The following is a 22,010-nucleotide window of genomic DNA, read 5'->3' on the forward strand; positions in this document are numbered from 1 at the left end:
TCTTCCCCCTTCTCTCCCCAGAGTCGCTTGAAAAATTAAACACTCAGATCTTCATTGAACTAAATAAAACCCAGGAAATTTACTGTCTCTTTGGTGCACTATTTGAGGTGCATAGGCTTTCCAGCTGCAGTGTTTAGTCAGGTATCTCAGATGCTATCCCATTCCATCCACCATTTCATGTCAGGTGTAATCTATAGCTGGGCTGGTCCTGTTCCCTGTTTCACTTTTGCTCTCACAGAAAATGGCTCAGGTACAACCCTGCCCCTGCCCCTCATCTCTACAAGTGACCTTGACTTTTTGCTTTTGCAGACAAATGGAGCACTGTGAGTAAACAGGAACAGCCAGATGCAGCATAACCCTACTATCCCTTGAGATCCTTATATTGCATCTGAGTGTCTTGGGGAGAGAAGTACCTGAATTTGACTGTATCTGAGAATGAAGTCAGTGATGCTGATGACCTTTGTACAGAGCAAACCAGCCAGTTAATTGTGCAGGTCCTGCCATACCTTAGGTTTTGAAACTTGAAGGCTTGTGGAGGGATTTAGGTTCAGCAAAACTTCCTTATCATGCACAATACCTTGAAGGCCTGCATTCTTCATCCCAGGAGGATCAAAGCCTAGTTTTTAGATAAAAGCAACTTTCTTAAGTGTGAGGAATGGAAACTGCTAACAAAGTGATTATCTAGAAAAATGACAGTGCAAATATATGTTCACGGTAGTAAAAATATCTCTTGTTCCTCTCAAAAGGACTCAAAATTGCTGAGAAGAGCATGTTATACTGTGTACCTGACACTAGGAAAATGTTAGTGAACAAAGTTATCTGTGTGGTGCAAATGAACCAGTAACTAAAAACACATACTCTGCACTCCCTGGCCCTTCTACCTTCCATGATTTCACTGTCTGTGCAGTCACCAGCTTTAAATGTAATAAGTTACTTCCATCAGAGCTGAACTTAGTTGGTAAAGAATTTCAAAGCAGACTACGTGATGAAAGGGGATAAAATCTTTAAACGCAGCTCCAGGGCACTGTGATTCTTAGTTAGAAATGCAGCATGGTTTAGAATATTTGCTTCAGCTTGATCAACTAGGCCTTATATATTTAAACCTGCTGGTTGTCAAAGTGTCTGCGTGAAAGCATTGTTCAAAATTTCTGAAATACATGACACAAATGGGGTGGAGTGCCTCCCATTCTCTGTTTCAGTCCCTTGAATATTTCTGTGCATATTGTTCTGAAAGGAAAAGTGATGTCATCATTAACAATTTAATAAAAATCAACGAGATTGGAAAATTCTATGAGTTTACCTGCAGGTATAAACCCAATTTCATGAATACCAGTTGGATATTAGGTAACCACAAGAGTCTTTATGAAGAAGGAGTTGTCTTCAGAAAACTTTACAGTCGTCTAAGTTACAATCTATACACTTTCCCCCCACACACAATGTTCCAAGAATAAGGCACTCCAAGGGTCTTCAGTATCTTTGTGTTTAGTGTCCATCATCACCCAGGTCCCAAGAGAATTTTCATGGCTTTGTTTGGTCTTTCAGGCATTCCAGAGAGAAAATACTGTTTTTCCCATCTTCATCAGACAATGCAAAAACCATGAGAGTTTCTGTCATGCTACAGCTATTGGAGAATCACTATTGTTTGAATGCAGAATAAGCTTGATGAGCAGACAGTTTGCATTCAGTTTCTCTTTCTCTACTGTTTTTTGTCTCTGAGACATACAGAGTTCCCAAGCTGAGTTTCAGCAAGGACACCTTCTGTATGCAGCACCGTGTTGTGGTAAAGTCCCAGGTTATGGGAATGCTGCAATACTGGCATGCAACTCTTCATGTGGCCTCAGAGGAAGCTGCTCCTGCAGCTAGAAGGCCTCAGATGTGAGTTATAGCCCTTTTTCTCTTTAGGCATGGAAAGAGATACGAGTTTTCAAATTTCCTAGTGCAATTTGGAAGGACCTTGTGGGAGTGCCAGATAAAGCTTCCAGGTGGTTAGTACTCTGGGAAGGTTAGTCTCACATGCAGCATTGTGAAGGATCATCCTACATGAGGGCACAATACATTCTTATTAGGGCAGTGCATAATGTATTTTGCAAGGCAGCATGGGTTGGACAGTTTTATTGGCTAAAGCATTGAATCAGTGAGTATACAGTGCTACATTCCGAGTTAAGAAGCTTGCACAAATATCTTCTTGCACAGAAAACCTAAACAGAAATGTCTGCCACTGGGGTGAGTTTCACTATAATGGATGTTTGGGTAAGTGAGACCCAAAAGCAGGCTAACCCCATGCCTGAGAAACACCTTGGAGAAGACTGGGTAAATGGAAAGGGAAAGGACAGTACTAAGGTAAAAAAGTCTGCAAGTGTGCTGGACCCTGATCAGCTCCCATACAGCCAGTCAGCAGAAGCCTCCTGCATTGGAGCAAAGACCTTAGTAAGGAGGGCATGTTAGGACAGAAGGGATGATAAGGAGATAAAGACCCTGCTGCTTTCCCAGTGAGGGAGCGGGTGAAAGGGAACAGGTCAAAATGGGTGAAGAGTTTGAAGAGGGCTGGTCTACGGCACTCCTGGGCCTTGTTCATCTGTGAAGTGAGTACTAGAGTCTAGGGAATTACAATGTGCAGCTGCTAAGTTCAAACTGCAAGAGCATAAGGCATGCTGCTTCCCAGCTAAAAGTGACTTACAGAGTTTGCTTGAAGGTGTCTGCACAACCTTCCATCATTGTTGCCTCTGAAGAAGCAGGCATTGGAGGATAGACATCTCTGTAATTGTCACACAGTCATGTCCATGCTTAGAGGTCATTGCGGGCTAGAGGATATCTAAGTTCCAGCCAAGAACAGACAGTGGCTTGGATGCATGGCAAAAACAAGGTTGTGCCTTGCTTTCACAGCACATTCCCTCATTTGTATGGATTGCGCTTACAGTCAGTCAGTACTAACTTACAAGCCCCCACAACAAGAAAAGTTGAATAGTGACTGAAAGAACTGCAAACCGGTGCCAGTGTGTTTTACTCTCATTCGCACTGTTCACTGCACATGGTCTCAGAGTAAAATAATGATTCAGAGAGCCTGAATCATTGCCCCAGAGTAAAACAGGGAGCTGGCTTTTTACTCTGAAGGCTAATAGTTCTGTGCTTCTGAAGCCACTGTGTTTTTACTTCACCCTGGTCACAGTACAACTATTTGAGTTTTGTCTGCTGGAAGCAGATGGGTTTAGATGTAAGAGAGTCAAGGAGAAAAATTAGAAGTGGCACATCACCTTGTTTTCGACCTTTAGATTAACTCCTGCTCTTAACTCCATGTATTTCAGGTGTTTGGTTTTGTGTGTTCGCTTTGGGTTTTTTTAAACTGATTACTGTATGCTCTGAATATTACTATGAGGTGTTCATAGTGTGGGAGATAGTTTACTGTTACTGGAAACTTCAGGGTTATAATCTCTCTGAGGCCAGTATTGTTCTAAATTCATGAGTCATCAAACAGGAATGTCATCTGCCCAGACATTTTCAAATGCTGAAAAATTCATATCTTTTTATCACTACAACATATCTGGCCCTCTGTATATTTTCTGAGACCTGGCAGATGGAATATATATTAGTTATGTTTTTATTTTATTTTATAATGCATACTTTTATCATCACTTTTTCCAGGTTAGCACTGTTGTATATCACCTGAGCAACAAAAAGGGATACTTCTAGTTTTGTCCTCTTGGAGACTAGCTCACTCCATTCAGCTGCATTAGACTCATATTGATACAAAATTCAGGAAGAAAAATGGGGTTGTATGTACAGGGTTCATGTGAGATCTGGTATGTATTGTGCCAAACACTGTGGGAAGTGAAGAACCATTGCTTCTGCAAGAATTATAAGGAGGAAAGAGAGAGACATGGTTGCATGTGATGGGCAGAAATGGAATGGAGGGGTTTTTTTTCCAAATGTGTGCTCTGACTGTTTCCCTCTATTGCTGACCCATGGAATTGAGCTTGGTATCCAGAAGGACTGTTGGAAACCATCAGAGGCCTTACGACACTGAGAAGGAGCAAGAGAAATTTGTCAGGTTACTTATAGTCCTGTTCCACAGTCTCCAAAAGGAAGAGATAAATATAGTAATTTGATAATCACCGTGATCAATCAATAGAGAGAGTGATTACAGAGAGGGAAAGAGAAGCCACCTAATGGCTCAGTGGAAACAAAGTATGTACAATTAACCAACAAGGAAGAACTCAAGCATTTGGAAATCTCTCAGAGGATGTAGTTCATTCAGGCTTTTTTACTGCAATACTTTGTGACACAGCTCTTTAATGCACACAGAGGAAGGAAATCCAAAGAAGTGTTTTTGTCATGTGCATTTCAAGAGAATTAAAATACTGAACGTGCTATCTTCTGACAAGCTGTCCCAGCAGGCTGGACAGAAGCTGTGCTTAGAGCTGATGGGGGAAATCTTCCCTTCCAATCTTCCTTGTTCAAATACTTGTTCCTATGAAAAGAGGAGCATACAAAAAAATACCTCTGGTTTCCAAATCAAGCAGCCCTATCTTAGTTAGGGAGGTACATAGTCTTGTGTTTTTAAAGGGTGTTGCATCTGAATATGCTTGCAAATACTTGTGCATGGAAAGAGTTAGATACAATATATGTAAACAAACCCAAGTAGAAATAACATAATAGATTTGACAATATGGAGAAAATGTATTCCTTTTCCAACATCACTGCAGTATGGTTAAATTGCCTCCATTTTAAACATGAATACTTTAGCGATCCTACTTTCACCCTTCTGCTTTGGGGAAGAGGTTTTCAAAGAACTCATCACCTCCACAGTTTCATTGAGAAAGAGGTGCTGACAGAATGAGAACTGTCTTAAAATTCATAAAGAAACTGTTTCTGTTTCCCCTTTGCTAGAAGTGCTTGTTAAAGGAGCAGCATTCCAACACACTTGCTCTTCAAAAATACAAGAAAATAGAAAAAGTAGGAGTTTCTAAGTCATCTTCTGATTGCTCCAAGCTCTTACATTTGCTTTTTAACATCTCTTTTTCTGTGGCTATGAGAATATTTACTAGTCTTCCTATGTAAAATGTAGTCATGACTAACTGTTGACAAAAGCACAGGAGTTTCCTGAATTTGTTCTTTAATGTTTACTATAATTTGTGTGAAAAAAAATCATATTTCATTATTATTATGTATGTTGCAGTGAAGTTTGGCATTATAGGTGTTTTTGTTGCATAGTTTAAAATGTTTTTTTTTCTTTTTCTGTTAGTATATTGAGTACTGCTACATCAAATAATGGATTGGTGACTGTGCTGAGATTTTCAGAGAAAGGCAAATGTTTAACAACAGTAAGTAGCACAGCAAACATTTCATTATAGACAGAAGAAGAAACAACATTCTACATTGCACTGATACAAAGCTGATGGCTATCAATACCTAGTCTGACAACAATATAGCCAGAGTGCTGTGCAGTGTCCTTGAAGAATTCATCTTATCATGAATGAACTCACTGCAGGTCTTGCCACAACTGTCACAGCTTCCTATTATCTTTGGAGAAGTCCTCAGCTCTTCTGAGATACGTCATTGGGGAGGACTTCTCACCAGACATAAAGGAACAACTGAAAGCATCAAACTCATTTTCAGTAGTCCATGTATGTTGGTTCTGCCTTTCCCAGATCAGCAAAACACTGCAGGACAATATTTTTCTTAAGGCCTACTTTCCTCCCTATACATGTAGAAAACACTTGATATAGAGGACAGTCATTGATATAAGTTTTTCTGTGCAGTTTTGTCTTTTTTCATACCTTTCAAAAAACCAGATGTGCAGAGGATGCAATGTGAACTTCTTAATCTCTGCAGCAGCACCAAGAAATCTTTATGTCTTCTCTTCCCTGGCCATTTTAACAAGACAAAGGCATTAAAAATGCTTTCTGAAAAGAAGGAGAAGCATAAACTGTAGCTAATGCTGCCTGGTGATCCTTTTTCACTGTCAGCAAAAGTACTGCTCAGGGTGTTGTGTTGCGCAAAGCATGTGTCCTGATACTTCTTCCTTGGAAAGAGATTGGTGGAACCAGAAAAAACAAAACCAGTGCCTATGTGCCTGTTGGTCACCTCCTGCCATTATGGGCTATTCCAGCATGTGGTGTCACACTTGCTGATTTAGGCAAGGAGAGAACCAGGAGTGTGACGTGGGCTACTGCTCATTAAGGGGCATCTGAAGGCAAATGCAACTGGAAAAAAAAATTTTTTAGCTGGGTAGAGAGACAATCCCATTTGACCTGAGTCAGATGCCAAAACTCTGGCCTTGTCAGAAGTTCTCCAGTGCTGTTGTGAAGGGCACAGGCAAATAAAGTATATCCAACTCATGTACTGTTAGTGCAAGAATTGGGGAAGCATAAGGCACAGTGTCAGTAGCACATTCTCTTCAGGAGGGAACACAAAGCCCTGCCCTTCTGTGCATGTGAGCTCAATTTTGCTTCTGATGGCTGACTGCTTGCCAGCATGGCATCAGCAATGCCTGGCTGGGGACTGCAGCCACCTGATATTTGTCATTGCTATTGTTACTTATGGTATCCAGCAAAAAGGCAAGCAGAAAATCCCCTGAAGCTGTGACAGAATGCTCCTATCAGCTGAAGTGGTATACAGGATCAGACACAACTGACCTAGGATGAAAGGCCAGGTATAGAAATTCCCATGAGGCTATCTTATTCCTATGTTAAAGTGGGTTAGCTTTCAAAAAGCAATTGTTTTGGCACAGAAATGGAGAAAATGGGGAAGCATGGTACATTGGTTTTGTGGTAGGTAGTCCATGCTCCCTCTATCCTACTCTTGTTCTGGTACATTGGACAGGTGACAGCACAGGAATCTGTTGTTGGTGAGCTGTGGCAAACTCTGCAGCAGCATCTACTGCAAGCTCCTTGTGCTTCTAATGTCTGAGGGAAGGCAAGGAGTCTTGTGTTGCTCTCAATAATGCTAGATTTTTTGTAGGTAGCTTGTGGCTGCCAGTTGTCAAAACATCATTAATATAATTTCTAGAGGTATGAATAAATAGTGAAGAAGGGGCATCTGTCACTTACACTAAGTGGCATTAGAGTGGATGAAAGCAATAGCTAACAAGCTGTTGCAGATAACTGAGCCCTAGAAACCCTTTTTTCTGCCAAGTTTTCAGGATGTTACCTTTTTTTCTTGATCTCTGTTACTTCTGTGTAATTCCTCTAGCATGAGATGCAGCATTAGGAGTCCTTAGAGCAGTAATTCTTGTGTGTGAAAAGATAGAGAACATAAAGATGAGTGAAACTTTTGTTGCATCTTCCTTAGTAAAAGGCTGAGGAGGGACCAAAGCTTCCTCATTTCTCTGTGTTTCTGGAATCACCCAGAATCCAGTGGTAAAGATGGAAAAGAGTGTTGAAGTGTGTTGCTATGAGGTCAAGGCTCTCAGAGAATCTCAGCTTGATGTTTCCCTCTCACTTTTCCTGCCTTTTGTCAGTTGATTGTCTTTCAACAGCTGAGTCATTTAGTGTCTTGAGGCAAAATGCAGTGATCCCGTGGTCTGGTGTGAAAGAATTAAAGTCTTAGAGTAAGCTTCAGGGGTCTGAAGACATCTGTCTTCTCTTGAATTGTTCTTCATTTTTACTTCAGTTTCTTCATGTGTATTTTTCAAATAACATGCATTGGGAAAGTTAAAAGAGTAGAGGAAGTTATCTTTGGAATTTAGCCTTGTCTCAGACATTATCTATCCTTTCCAAGCATGTAGCACCTAAACCAGTCAAAAACCCAAAACAGTTCCCAGGAGCATCTCATGTCATACTTGACAAAGTGCACTTGCATTTAGAAGTCCTTGAATTAATTATGTTGTCTGGAGTAGGCATATGGGCCTGGGCAGCCAGGAATGTGTTCAAACATGGTAGAAATGAGCACATTTATAATGTGTTTGTGCTGATGTACATACAGATACACACATAAAACTTTAACAGGACCTCATGGGTATTCTGTTAGGTTGTTAATACCTGAGTATTGTACAGCAGCAGTTCCTGTCGCCCTTTCTTGTAAGCCATTGCTGTTGCTTGTTTTTACACTTTGGTAAGTATATCATAGAAGTGGTGGGAACAGTTTCTAGGAATCCTTCTTATAAAGGATCTGTGTGTCTGCATGTAGATGTACATGCATGCATCTTACTTTATGCTGTTTTATTCAAATTAGTTGCTGTTTCTTTGCACTATGTAAAAGCCATTTTGCATGTCCATTCCACTACACTGTATCTGTACAGAAACTGAAGGCAGTGACTCCTTACCTCACTCATGGTGACTGACTTATTTAGTCCCATTTACACCTGTGGACTTTGGTGCCAAACATAGCTATTTCAAACTTTTATGTCATTGGCAAAGTACTCACCTAGAAAGACAAATTGAAGCTAGTTTTGAAAAGCTTAGGGGTGATTTAAGTATGTTGGTCACATGGAGAAAAATTACAGACTACATCTCTATCCTTCCTCCTTGTCGAGATTAACCAAATGCTGAAGGTATAGAGGGACAATAGATTAGGAAATAACCATACTTAATGATGTAAAATCTACTGTCTGCAATAAGTGGCCTGCAAGCCCCTTCTGCTGCCCAGGACTTCACAGTAGTGCATGACAAGAATGAAATCCATGTGTGTTCCATCTTGAGAAAATGTCTTTTTCCTGCTTTTTGGCAGCACCTTTAATGGGTTCTATAATGAGTTCTTTAGAGTAATGCAGTTGTTAACAGTGCAGAAAGTGTAATTCAGTGTACTGACCCCACTGAATTACCAGAAGTAGGTGTAATTATTTATAAAATAATTCACGCCTGGATTATGAAATATTAGATCTTATCATTCTCTTGAAAATAGAGGGTGTACAGTTAGATTTGTATTGACCTTTTATAGGCAGCTCTTAGATGTGTCAAGTGGGTGGAGGAAATCTGGAGGTGCTAATGTTACCAACACGAACATGGAAGGATAATGCTGCTGGAAACAGGATTTCAAGAGAGAGGGAGCATTCACCTGCACACTGCAGAGCTGAATAGTGAGTATTTGTCAGGAGACAAAGACCACATAATTTTCTTTCTTCACTTGTGGAAGTGAGTGACACTCCCGTGCAATAAAAGAACAGCAGCTGGTCTCCGATTGTGTTTTCTAGCTCACTCACTGTGTAATGCAGGAAAGAAAGCTTATGGGAAAAGTACACATAGTCACCAAATGAGGGTGGAGGATCTTACCCAGAAAAACAGGCAGGGCAATGAGAACTGCTAGAATTGTTGTGCCCTCATGGCAGAAGGCTGGATATTGGTTCTTTGAGGCTCTGCCACAGGGCAATTTGTGTTTCTTGCACACCCTAGCTCTGTATCAAATCCTGCCTCTGCAAGATTAATGTAAAGGTAGAATGAATCCTCATAACCCCACACCATCAAATCTCACCAGTTTCCTGTATTTTGGCAGCAGCTCCTACTCCTTTTTTGGCATTGGAGATAATATAGAGAATCTACAGTAAAATTGAGTGGTTTAGTGTAGCTACTTAGAGAGCAGGAGTTCTACTGCTACTTGATTGTGGTACACATCAACTATACACAGATAGGGTGTTGAAAGATTGAAAGGTTATTCATCTTTTTATCCAAAGGTCACTTCTAAGTCATTTGAAAGACCTACAATGGCAGGACAACCTCTTCACAATGCCCCCAGGAAACCCTTGTGTCACTACAAAAAGATTTTCCTATTGTCTAAGCTTGCTGCTGTTTAGGGCTGCAAGTGCTTTTTCCACCTGCTACAGATAGGGAGACAGAGTGCTCCATCACTCCTCACAAGGTTCTGGAAACTGCAGTATATTTCCATGTCTTTTTCCTTTTAAATAATGTAGTTTCATCTGCTCTTCCTACAAATCAATCTTATTGGTATTTCTGACCTCAAGTAATTTTTGTTACTTCAGTCTGGATTTTTTCTAATTGGTCCACCAGTTCTTCCAACTGTGGGGTCCAAGATACCTGCTCAAATCTGCAAACATACTGAATAGCAATTGACACTGCACTCCTAACAGTACAATGTTATTAAACAATTGATACAGCACTTAATAGCAAATTGTTTTAAAAGGCCATAAAATCAGCTAATGTCTTTATCTGAAAAACAGATTTTAACAAATTTTGAAACCAATTGTAACCATGTCTTCTACTCTGCTGTATGTATAACAGAGGCAACTTCTTCATTCAGTAACTGCCAAAGTCTGAGACTTTTCCCTGGCTATTTTTTTCAGAATACTCTATACAATCCAGAATCATACTGAGCTTGAAGTATGTCTCGGTTTGAGGGGAAAAAACCAAAATGTTTTGCCCACAAGCAGGGGAGGGGCCTCCTCCACGATAATCACACCACTCTTTATCAAATTTAAGAAAAGGAATTTTAATACAAGAAGGATAACTGATATATATATATATATATATATATATATATATATATGTAAACAGACTAGTGCAACCCACTCCCCCAACACCACAAGAGAAAGAAAAAAAACAACCCAAAACAACAACAAAACCCAGCAGGTTTTCCTCCGGGAGAAAAGGTTATACTTAAGTGTTCATGTCACAGCCCGGCTGGCTGCAGAGTGAGTTTCAGTCCCTCTCCAGTGAGACAGACGAGCAGTGAGCTTTCAGATGGACTCAGTCTCTTCCCCCTGTGTTCCCCGTCCAAGAAGCAGAAAGGTACGAGCAACCAGCGGCAAATCCAAGGCAGGCAGCAGCAGCAGCGCGGCACGAAAAGTAGTCCGAGGTAGGCAGCACCAAGACAGCCAGGAAAACCCCAGCAGTAACCAGCAGGGCAGCCTGCCTCCTTGGAGCCCCCACTCCCGCGTTCCGCTGAGCCAAGACTGGGGAGAATATCCAAAAAAAACCCCAAAAGAGACAAACCTGCCCCCACCCCAGCGATCAACAGTTAACTGCTTCTTTTGTTAACCACTGGCCTGGGCAGTTAAGTGGCAGGGGAGAGAATTTACATAATAATCCCAAACTACAACAAAGTACTACTACACCCTATATCACACTGCATTATGCACTTAACTGAGCATCACCTTCAAGAACTCCAGTGACATCATATCGATTTTGTGGTAAAATTTAGCATGTCTTTCTGTAGAATTAGTCCCTAGACCTTTATTTTGTTTTTCTTTCGTGTTTAGTTTTGGGGTTTGGGTTTTTTTGTTGTTTTTTTTTCTTGTTTGTTTGCTTTTGGTTTTTTAGCAGAGAAAATTTGCTGCAGGTGTCAGTGCTGTAGTGCTTTTTTACATTTTCCCACAGGAAAGCTCAGGAAGCATGAGCCTGCAGCAACGCTTTTGATTTTTAGACCCAGTTTGCTTAGTGGAGGGACAGAAGATGGAGGAATTAGAATTAACATAGTGTGTAAATTTAAAACATTGTAGTTCTTTGCAATTAACAAATAAATGATTCTTTGTTCAAACTGTTCTTAGTCTGATTAATTCATCTTTAGTTCTAATACATCAGTGATTAGAAGAGCTAATGCAGAATAGCTATGCTAAAAATAGTTCTCGAACAGACAAGTCCTGGAGTGTATGATCCATCCTATTGATGCCTAAATTCTTGCAAAAGGCTCTCAAAACCACACCGGGGGGGGGGGGGGGAGAGAGATAAATAGCCCTTTATTGGAAGCTTCCACATGGGCACCAAAAGTATCTGCACACACATGAGCTAGACGTTACAGCTTTTATAAATTTCAGTAATGAACATAAATTATATTTATAGCCAAGTCATGGTACCCATTTCCCTTGGTATGCACCCTTAGAACTCCTCATAACTGCCCCTTGGAGCCCATCCAAGGGCTCTGAGCTTACTGTCTTATTTTATCTACCAGATATCTTATTGTCTCAGTTTGAGTTCTTGCAGGTGTTCTTCAAAACAACAAGTCCTTGGTAAATGTGTGTGAAAGTGCTCAGTGACTTCTTAATACCACTTAAAATGTGAGAAACTCAGGAAAACTCATTCATCTTATATAACCCTATAAAAATCTACAAAATGCACATTAAAATCCTTAGGCATCACTGTCCTTGGCACACTACTGTCACTGACAATCCTACTCTGCAAAATCCCACCGCCCTCTGAAAAAGGACATAGCACCAGGTCCTCAGTCAAGTGTAGCAGGCATTTTTTTCAGGCCCGTTTAAAAGTTTGCATGTTCTGATATGAGATGAGCAATTCCCTCTGAGTTTCTCCACTTTCCAACCTTCCCGCATTTACCATTTGTGACATGAAATCATGGAACTCTTTGTCTGATTTGTGATTGAGTTTTGGCGTTTTAAAAACATCAACGACATCCTTAAAGAAGTAGATAGCCCCCAGATGGTAGGCTGGGTCCTTTTGTCTTTGCTTATTGAGTTGTGAGCTTTTACAGGTTCTTGTTTTCAAGAATACCTTCACAGCAGCAAGAGCTAGACATTTTTTGGCACCCCCATGTAGTCATATGACTGCAGGAGATGCAAAAGACAACAAAAACAAACAAACAAACAAACACAGAAAAAAACCAACCACCATATATATATAAATATATATCTATCAACCCCCAAATATATTAATCCCACTAAAATCACATGAGTAGCTGTGCTGACTTCAGTCTTTTAGTTGTATAAGATCATGGTCTTTCAAGTTCCCCATCAAGATAGTAAATTTGAAAAAAATCGATTTTCTTTCAAGAGTAGGCCACCATCTATAGCAGTAAACAGCAGAATCAAATGCAATTTTTTGACATAAATCTATCTTTCATACAAAGACATGAGATTTGGAGCCTCTTGAACAGCTTCTGCGAATTCAGATAACTGATGTCAGCCATTATGTTGTATTGCATATCCTCTGTGTTAAAAATGGTTAATGCTTGTCAGTTATCCATGCTTTGCAGACCCATAGCTGTGTAGCATTTACAAGTATGGAGAACCATCTGCTGTTTATCATACAGTTGTTGTAATAGCAGTTATTTTCAGATGACACTTACCTTCAAGGACATCAATTCTCATCAGCCTCAAAAAATGCCACTTCTCCTGCAGTACCTATTCCAGCAGTATTTCCAAAAGGCCAACTACTTATTATTTATAAATATAGTCTGAAACAGTAATTACTGGGCCAGCTTTAAGTCATTTTGCAAGCCATATTTTAGGAGGTTTTTTCTATGGCTAAAATGCTGTTGGCTAAAGATTAAACTTGGTTTTCACCAAGTAGCTCTGCCCAAGGCCCAAAGTTTTGCCAGTATTTGAGATATAATCATAAAGTCATAGTGTTGCAATTTTAGGCTGATTTCTTTGTCAGCCAGAGGTTTTCAGACTGCCACAGGCAACTCAGCAGTTTTGGATCATCCCTAAATTGACTGTACTGTTTGTGTGTATTTTGAAAATTCATTAAGCTCTCAGCTGGCTTCATTGCATAAATGCTTCTGAATGTTTGGAAAATACTACTTCAGGGCATTATGCTGGCTTTTATTAGAGATGCCTGAATCCACATCTGTATTGGAAAGCTAATTTGGACTGCAACAGATTGTGAATTAAAAGCAGAGTAGCTATTTTCAATTAACATTTTAAATAGGCAGCACTGACTCCATGTATAGAGTGTAATGGAAGGCAGACTGATTCTTTTGTTCACACTGAATAATGCTAAATAGTCAATTTCCCTGTGTGTGACTGCATGGACCTTATTGCTCTGAAAATTTTTTCTCTGGCCACATAGAGAAGTCTAACCTGTGCTCTTTTGGTTAATGTCTTGTCCTGTCTTTAGCTTCTGGAGACCACATATATGTTTCTAGACCCACTGAAGTGCTGAAGTGCATACAGCTGAACAGTGTATTCACTAGAAAGCAGGAAATAAAGAGCAGCATTCTGTTCATAGTCTTTTTGTTTTGATTGTGAGGTCCTCCACCTCTGTTATTTAGCTGTGATTTGCTCCTTTCTACAACGCCTCAGAGAAATCCCAGTGAGGGCAGCACACAAAGACCATCCAAATCCATAACACACTTCTTGTCCTGTCTCCCACAAAGAAACTTCATCTGTTTAGGCCTTCTTTGTAGAGTTTCAGTTGTATACTTGTGCAAATGTCCACTTTTGCTGATGCACAGGGACTTCTAACCTACAATCTGTAAACACTTATGTGTTAAGACTGCATGTGAATGAAGATGCTCTTAAAAGAGAACAACAACTACTTACAAAGTAGTGAGGTCCTGATAGTGACTAGCCTGGGAAAATTGTCCTACTGTAGTTAAAAAGTCTTTTCTCCAAAAAGTTTTAGAGGTTCCTGAAATGTTCTGCTTTAAAATTTTTTATTTTATGTGTATTTGTTTCACACACACACACACACACACACACACACACACACACACACACACACACAGAAATATCTGGAAAATTCCAAGTTTGTTATTAGGATTGGTGTTGTTGCTCTTTATTTGCACCACCTTCAAGGCATTTCTATTTGTAGATGCTGTCTCAATGTGATGATCTCACCAGATCCTGTGTGTGTCTTTGTAGAAAGGACAAAAAGTATTGTATTGTAAATTGTAATAGAAATACCACAGTACAGATGCTCCTTTTTTTCACAGTGTTGTCTTCCCTGATGCTGTTCTGGGAGCATACAATTTTAATAAATTGCAATTTGAGAAGACTCTTGCAGAAAGACTATTCTGTTGCTTGTCATTACTGGCATTTATTGATGTTGACCCAACACATCCAAGCCCTGTAAGAGAGCGTAACAGCATTCAAGCCTCGGGCAGTAAAGACAGGAGTGGTGTTTAGACTGTAATTGGTGCTGCTCAGCCTTTCAGTTCCTAAACCTACCCTACACAGTCTTACATCTTGTGCTGAAGAGTTTTCAATGGTTAAGCTGACTTGCACCTGAAATGAGGACAAAACACACAGAACTCATAATGACCTCCTGAAATGTCTTCCAGTGCACATAATCCCATGATTCTGTGTGGCTTCACTGCAACGTTAAGTGTGTGGATGAGTGTAATCTACCTGAGAGTTATCATGTCTTGACTGCCTTTGCTCAAGTCCACTACAAGATTCCTGAGACATCTCCCATGACTGTGAGTAGTGAATTACAGTATTATTGCTGAATTCATGGGAACTGTATATTTCTTCTGGGTCTATCAGGAATTTTCAGGAATGCATCAGAGAACAATTGTACTTCAGTGGTGCAGGTAGTGTCTGCATGTGACATATGTAAGCATGAAGCTCATTAACATGCAAAATACACTCATTGTTGATACATAAAATTTAGCATAGATACCAGAAACAGTACATGTCCAGTTTTGAAGAACTTCCTATCAGACAAATTATCTCCTACAAATTAGCATCCCATTTCAGCCTCTTAGGTTGTTTCCAGTCCCTGCCCCTCTTCTTCCCCTCATGAGGAACTTGGAGACTGAAATGAGATCTCCCCTCAGTCTTCTCTTCTCCAGGCTGAACAGACCAAATGACCTCAGCCACTTCCCCTCAAGCCCCTTCAGCATCTACATTGCCCTCCTTTGGACACTCTCTAATGGCTTAATATCTTTCTGATATTGTGGTGCCCAAAACTGCACACAATATTCAAGGTGAGGCTGCCCTAGTGCAGAGCAGAGCAAGACAATCCCCTCTCTTGACCTGCTGGTGATGCTGTGCCTGATGCCCCCCAGAACATGCTTGGCCCTCCTGGCTGCCAGGGCACTGCTGACTCATATTCAACTTGCCATCAATCATGACTCCGAGGTCCCTTTCCGTAGCACTGCTTTCCAGCATCCCATTCTCCAGTCTGTATAAACATCAATGATTATCCCACCCAGGTGCAAGATCTGGTATTGTCCTTGTTGAGCTTCATATGATTGTGATTGTCCATCTTTCTAATATATTGAGGTGTTTTTGCAGGATCTCTCTGCCTTCAAGGGAGTCAACAGCTCCTCCCAATTCTGTATAATTTGCAATCTTGGTGTTTTCATATATATTTTCATTGCTATGGGTCCTTATTGACATGCATTCCATGTTTTGGGAAAACATAGATAGACGGCACACAGAACGAAGAAATCTGGACCTTGCCACAATATTTCTCTGAGATCTAGGGAAAAGTATCCTTGTAGCTCTGTGTGTGTCTTGTCTGTGTCTAACTTTGTTACCTTCTCTTGTCTGTTAAGTATCTACTGCAGCATTGACTTATGGAATATACACACTGGGAATGATAAAATTTCCTGGTTTTCATTATGTGGGTAAATCCTGTCACATGGTCATGTGGAGTAGATACTATAGATCAGAGGGGATGAATGTACTCCACCCAAGTTGATCACATATCCTTGGTAAGGGGTTTTTTTTGGTGTTGTTTTAAAAATATGCATGGCATATGTCTGCTTAGTTCCACAGGCAGGGAAATAAAATGATGGCAATCCAGCTTTTCCTTTAATGTGACAGAATCTCATCTGCTATGAATTAGGGCAAGTATCTGCTGAATATATACCACATTGCATTAGTGGACCATCTCACCCATTGACTCTTTTTTCCTGAGGGCAACTTCCTGCCTCTGACATGTCATGTCACAGTAGAAAAGCTCCCCTTGTTTCTGAGACATCTGCCTTCTCCATTACTGGAACCATCAGCTTGTCAGGACATATATGGTCCTTCCCATAATGCAGCAGTCTGCATACTTTTGCTCTCAGTAACATGTCAAATCAAGTCTTGCAAATTAGCTTGAAAACTGGATTGTTCTTGTCTTCAGCTCTTTGAAACCTTTAATGCTGTACTATGTTTATAGACCACCTTGCTTTCGTAGATTACCCTCTTTAATTGGGCTGAAGTTATTTTTCATGACGATGCCTGATCAATGCCTTCCAAAGCCTGTTAAATTTCTGTCTATGTAGGCCACAAAAAATTTTACTTGAAAACTTTGAATATGAGGCTCAATATGATTTTTCTAGAAACAATTTATAGTTTGCCATTTACTTAAATAGAAATAAGCATGGAAGATTTGAACAAAATCTGGTTTATTTTAATTCTAAAGCCGGAATTTATTGTTAGATTTCCACTATAAAACAGTGGGGTTCCTTCTTGCTTTCATGCAGAGAAGGGGAAGGAAGAAGAAAGAGGGAGCTGAATAAGACCTCCTGTATTCCAGGAGGATATAGTTAGTGGCTTACTGAGCCAGCTGGATCCTCACAAGTTTATGGGACCAGACGGGATCCATCCCAGGGTGATGAGGGAGCTGGAAGAAGAGCTTGCCAAACCGCTCTCCATCATCTTCCAACAGTCCTGGCTCTCTGGGGAGGTCCCAGATGATTGGAGGTTGGCCAATGTCACCCCAATCCACAAAAAGGGCTGCAAGCAGGACCCTGGCAACTACAGGCCTGTCAGCCTGACCTCGGAGCCTGGCAGGGTTATGGAGCAGATCATCCAGAGTGCAATCACACAGCACCTTCAGGGTGGACAAGGGATTAGACCCAGCCAGCATGGGTTTAGGAGGGGCAGGTCCTGTCTGACCAACATGATCTTCTTTTATGATCAGGTGACCCACTTGGTAGATGAGGGTAAGGCTGTGGTCTATCTGGACTTCAGCAAGGCCTTTGACACTTTCTCCCATAATATACTCCTGGAAAAGCTGATAGCCCATGGCTTGGACAAGTGTACCCTCTGCTGGGTTAGGAGCTGGCTGGAGGGTCGGGCCCAGAGAGTGCTGGTGAATGGAGCTGCATCCAGCTAGCGGTCGGTCTCCAGTGGTGTTCCCCAGGGGTCAGTGTTGAACCCAGTTCTGTTTAATGTCTTCACTGATGATTTAGATGAGGGGATTTGGTCCATCATTAGCAAGTTTGCTGATGACACCAGGTTGGGAGGGAGTGTCGACCTGCTGGAAGGTAGGAGGGCTCTGCAGAAGGATCTGGATAGACTTGAGAGATGGGCTGATTCCAATAGGATGAAGTTCAATAAGGCCAATTGCCAGGTCCTGCACTTTGGCCACAACAACCCCATGCAGCGCTACAGGCTGGGCACAGAGTGGCTGGAGAACAGTCAGGCAGAAAGGGACCTGGGGGTACTAATTGACAGGAAGCTCAACATGAGCCAGTATTGTGCCCAGGTGGCCAAGAAGGCCAATGGGATCCTGTCCTGTATCAAAAATAGCGTGGCCAGCAGGACCAGGGTAGTGATCCTTCCCCTGTACTCTGTGTTGGTGAGGTCACAGCTTGAGTATTGTGTTCAGTTCTGGGCCCCTCAGTTCAGGAAAGATATTGAGGTGCTGGAGCAGGTCCAGAGAAGAGCAACAAGGCTGGTGAAGGGACTGGAGCACAAGCCCTATGGGGAGAGGCTGAGGGAGCTGGGGTTGTTTAGCCTGGAGAAGAGGAGGCTCAGAGGTGACCTCATCACTGTCTATAACTACCTGAAGGGAAGTTCTAGGCTGGTGAGGGTTGGTCTCTTCTCCCAGGCAGTCAGGAATAGGACAAGGGGGCACAGGCTTAAGCTCTGCCAGGGGAAATTGAAGTTGGAGATCAGAAAAAAATTCTTTCCAGAGAGAGCAATCACACATTGGAATGAGCTGCCCAGAGTGGTGGTGGATTCACCATCCCTGGAGATTTTCAAACACAGATTTGACATGGCAGTGAGTGCCATGATCAAGTAAATGGACTGGAGTTTGACCAAGGGTTGGACTTGATGATCTCGGAGGTCTTTTCCAACACAGTCAATTCTATGATTCTATGATTCTATAAAATCCTTAATAACTATTCACAAATCTAGTTTTCCTCTATTATAAATATGTTTATTCAATTAAATTCTTGAATATACAGGACAAAATGTATAGGAGACTTGAGGCTGCTTCATTTTATTGAAAATGACATAAAAACATAGATTTGGGACTTGTCATTGGGACTCTGGGCAGCTAGGTAGGAAGAAGCATTAATATTTTTAGCTGAATTAGATGTACTTCAGACCTAGCGGGACTACAGATCAGTTTATATGTTTAAGTTCTTTTCGGAAAGAAATAACTCTTGTTTAAATGGTTATAGGTCAGTTAGTTGTATATAAATGTATGTAAAACCAATTGGAAATAGGTTTACATGAATAAATATTACACCTTTTAGAGCTGTATGATGCTTCTGTTTGCTTAGCCTCTAAATAGGTATTTTACACTACAACAAAAGCACATAATATGACCAGGATCTTCTTTTCTTTATGGAGTAAACCAGTTAATAAAGCATAAACTTTGAGCCCTCCTAAGATTTCAGATCATCCTTATCCAAATTCCATGAGGGCTGAGGTTGAATGGTGATGTCAAAGTGAAAGTACAGTAGAAGCCCAGAGCATGAGTTCAGGCTGTTTTCTGCCTTTCCCTGAAGATACTCTGCATTTTAGATAGAACAAAGAGAGATGAACTCCAAAAAGTGGTAGGTTTTTACAGCCTTTACATTTACAATGATTCTCTAGTGACTAGGGGCCTGACACAACTGTGAAACTGAAATAATGTTACATATATGCAGCATTAGACACCTTATTCCCCAGGGCTTAAGACTGTAGGAGCGATGGCCCCATGTTTAGATACTTGTGGTTGGGACTGGGAAGCTCTGGATGCTCACTGCAATTAAAGAACAGAGGAAAACTTTGGTAAAAATAGCAGCATTTCTCAAGTGCTGTTGAAATGCCTAGTAGGAGATGAGTGAGATACCATTTGGCTTGTTTGGCCCAAATTAGGGAATGTGTAAGACAAGGACATGCACACATTGGCATGGGCAATTAAAACAACATTGGCCTTCTTCCTTTTTTTTTTTTTCCTTTTTCTTCAGTAATTGTCCCTTTGCCCTCTGTGGGACTGTATTGAATTTTGCCAAGAGCAATATTCTGTAGTTACTGAGATGAAACAGAGTTTTCCCTTTCGAACCAAAATATATGATGTCCTTAGAAATGAAGCACATTTCTTTACAACAAAATTCTTATTGACGAAACGAACTTTTAGATCAAAGAGGTGTCCTCTGCTGAGCCTATAAACAGTCTCTACAGCAAGATGGTTTTCAGTCCATGTCACTGAATGAGATAAAATAAGGTCTTTATAGTCTATTTGGTGATTTACATTTTTGTGTAGTAGTTACCAGCAGATATTCCAGCTAAAATAACAGTACTTCTGCCTGCCATTTCTTGCTTTCACAGAATTAAACTTTGCAATGTGTGTATTTTTACTGTTCCATTTTTGCTGCAGAGCAATTCTTTTTATTTGCAAAGAACTGTGCCCTCAAGGTTGCTAGAGCCAATAACATTTTAGCCACTGATTCTCATGCCTTGGAAAAGTATGGCTTAAAACAGGTCCATTTAAAAGCAAATAAGGAAAAACCTTATGTATTTCTTTTTTTTCCTGTGGTACTTCACTTTGTCAGCTGAAATTTTAAGATGATCATTTCATCAAGACTGGCCAAAAAAAATCTAGTCCTTTCTTGATGAAATAATGGAAGTGTTCATACAGATTAAACCCTAGCTATTGTGCATTCCTCTGAGAATTTCGTCTACGGCATTAGGATGAGGTATAATTTACTTAGATCAATTAAGTATCAAATTAAGAATTATCAATATTAGCAACGTGCATAAATTTTGGAGTAGTCTGACCAAAGATATAACATTTTTCATTTACATCACAAAATTTTTTGAAAGAAATATTCTGCACAACTGATTCATTCAATCAGTTCACCAGCAGTTGTTACTTTGGTCACACAATAGTACAGCATGTAACTTTTGTGCAGTCAGGGGCTGGGACAGTAGGAGCAGCACTTAAAGAAAAAGCTTTCAGTGCTAGGGATGCATCTTGGCATTTGCTCAGTGTTGAAACTCAGTCATTGATAGATTTACTCTCATATTATTTCTTAAATTTCCTTTCATTTCTCTTATACTTTTCTCTGAATTGATGGAAAATTCACTTAAGAATTTCTCCTTCCCACTTGATCAGATGGTCCCAGTATTTTAAAAGGATGTCATGAGCCTTGTATTCACCAAGGTATTTTTCCAGGATGGTTTTGTCCTTGCAGCCAGACCCTAACTTAGGGAAAGTTAGGACATTACAAGTCATTGTAAATAGGCATTGGATAATAGAGTGTTGAGAGGAGAAGCACTTACAGTTATTTTGTCATATATTTAGTAATAATTTATTTGAAATGTCTCTTTCTGAGGCTTGTTTTTCTCAGACCCTGGAAATCTCTGGCAATCAAGTGCTCCTGGTAGTCAGTGTGGACACAGTTAAAAAGTATGAAATTCACTAATGCAGCTTGTAGTTAAACACTGCTTGGTGCCATGTCTTCTTTTTCTTCATCTTCTGGTAATGATGCTGGTTTTGATTCCTTCACAAGTGAACAGGAGAGCTCTCTTCTGCCCTTGTGAGGACACCTGGACAGTCATAGTCCAGTTCCATGGGCTCACCCCTTTGAGTGAGAGCATAGTCTGCATTTTTAATGTGGCATTCCTCCTCCAGGCTTCATAACAGAGCCCAGAGGCACAATTTGGGAAAGACAGAAATACTTTCCATGTGTGTGTTCAATCCTATTTTCTATGAGCTAAATATTATTTCTCAGGAGAAATTCAAACATTGGTGGTGTGTAGAAAAATTCACATGTGGTCCATGGGAGAAAGACAATAGGATATGAAATCTATGGGTTGCAGCCATCTTCTAGATTTCAACTGATTACTACTTATACCTTTAGGCTGTGTGTGAGATCAGGTGGATCCCTCCTAGCTTTGCAGCTGTGCAGCAGCTCATGTTTGAGAATATTTAAACTTTGATAAGCTTATAGTCTTTGGAAATTTGTCTCAGTGCTGAGGTCAGTACAATAACTGTTTACTTTTTCAATTTGTATTTGTTTAAAAACCAAACAGTGCTGAGGTCAGTACGGTAACTGTTTACTTATTCAATTGTTATTTATTTAAAAACCAAACAGATCCCTTGCTGGCCATAACCCATATGAAATAATGGTAATGACATGGGTTTTGTCTTTGACTTGTGGTTACTAGATGGTGAAAAGCCATATATAAGCAATGATTTGCAAGATGAGGAGGAAATCCTGTTCGT

At 40.5% G+C, this 22,010-nt stretch overlaps 1 protein-coding gene across 4 annotated transcripts in view; it reads left to right on the forward strand.

Moving 5' to 3' along the window:
• The window catches only part of NRG1 (neuregulin 1), a 483,648-nt gene that overhangs the window by 143,124 nt on the left and 318,514 nt on the right, over nt 1-22,010 (forward strand). The window contains exon 1 of one of the 4 annotated variants that reach the window (XM_071580246.1): nt 15,008-15,042. The exons of the other annotated variants lie outside the window; for them this stretch is intronic. The gene's annotated coding sequence lies outside the window, so the exon portion shown is untranslated. Of the gene's footprint in view, nt 1-15,007; nt 15,043-22,010 lie in introns of those variants that run through there. 4 annotated transcript variants of the gene reach the window in all.

The sequence above is a fragment of the Pithys albifrons genome, chromosome Z, assembly GCF_047495875.1.
Source record: "Pithys albifrons albifrons isolate INPA30051 chromosome Z, PitAlb_v1, whole genome shotgun sequence".
In the NCBI taxonomy this organism is placed as follows: domain Eukaryota; kingdom Metazoa; phylum Chordata; class Aves; order Passeriformes; family Thamnophilidae; genus Pithys; species Pithys albifrons.